Consider the following 1,591-nt stretch of genomic DNA (forward strand, 5'->3'; position numbering starts at 1 on the left):
CCTTCAGCTCAGGTCACGGTCTCAGGGTTCTGGGATCAAGCCCCACATCGGGCTCTCTGCCCAGTAGGGAGCCTGCTTCCTTTCCTTCTCTCTGCCTGCCTCTCTGCCTACTTGTGATCTCTCTCTGTCAAATAAATAAAATCTTAAAAAAAAAAAAAGCTGCTGTTTAGTATACTTACTATCTTTATTCAGCATAAGGTAGAAATGAAAAGTTTCTTAATTTTAATATAGCAATTTATATTACCTTTGGTCTTTGGAATGCAGGTGGTTTTCTTATCTTTTTTTTGTTTGTTTTTTTATAGGGAGTTTACAAAGTTTCTGACTTGTGATTTAAACTCCACATTAAAAAGAAAATTGGACGCTGAGATCATGACCTGAGCCGAAGGCAGCGGCTTAACCCACTGAGCCACCCAGGCGCCCTAAAATCCCACTTTTAACTAACCAAGTTAGTTACTTGTGAGTGAAATGGTTGAAATAAATTAAAAACCCAAACTGGCCTTTCTTCCTCCTAGGGTTATGTGTACAAAACTATTCCAATATTAGTTGCAAGTAGACAATCTAGAAAGGAAAAATAGGGCACATTCAATTTAAGTGAAAATTGCTTATCCATTTTTGTCTGCAGATGACTTATTTTAGATTCTTTGCCTTTCACTGCCCTACTGGTATATATTCAATAAATACAGACAAAAAGTATTATCAGCACCTATAAAATGTAACTGGGAAGGAATGTTATTAAAACATCACATGGCACATTCAAAAGTCAACAAATGATTTGCTAATTACTTGTGTGGGTTTGTACTTGTGTTATTTGCTCATATAATTGAGTTGATGATATAATTACATGATTCTGTAATAACTACAGCATTTAGTATGCTCTGAGGGAGACTTCTTTTAAAAACAATAGCTTTAGATATGTATTCCTTTTTTTTTTTTTTTAAGATTTTATTTATTTGAGACAGAGTGAGAGAGAGCGAGCATGAGCAGGGTGAGGGGCAGGGAGAGAAACAGGCTCCCTGTACCCTCCAATATGGGGCTCGATCCCAGAACTCTGGGATCACAACCTGAGCTGAAGGCAGATGCTTAAACAACTGAGCTACCCAGGTGCCCATGGATGTGGATTATTTTTAAATGTACAATTCTGTTCCATTTTTACAGTAATGTTAGAAAGCTATTATTTTTCACCCTGTACATGTAGTCCACTGCCAGCAAAGCACTGCAGATGAGAAAGTGGGGGCAGCAGGCTCATCCTTTCTGTCCTCAGTGTGGGATCATCAGTTCAAAGGGAGTACGTATTTTCTAGACTGTTTTACCAAAAGATTAAATCAATTTTCAGTTGCAACCAAAATTATTCTCATATGTTCTCTCAGTTTTGTGCCAACATTCATTTTTATTAATATAATTAGTTGAGTTTTATTTCATATAATTTAAACTAACTTAATAAGGGCTTGGATTTGGGGTGCCTGGGTGGCTCAGTGGGTTAAAGCCTCTGCTTTCGGCTCAGGTCATGATCCCAGGGTCCTGGGATCGAGCCCCACGTCGGGCTCTCAGCTAAGCAGGGAGCCTGCTTCCTCCTCTTCTCTCTCTGCCTGCC

Source organism: Mustela putorius, unplaced genomic scaffold (genome assembly GCF_011764305.1).
Source record: "Mustela putorius furo isolate JIRA1106 unplaced genomic scaffold, ASM1176430v1.1 tig00003845_pilon_pilon_pilon, whole genome shotgun sequence".
NCBI lineage: Eukaryota > Metazoa > Chordata > Mammalia > Carnivora > Mustelidae > Mustela > Mustela putorius.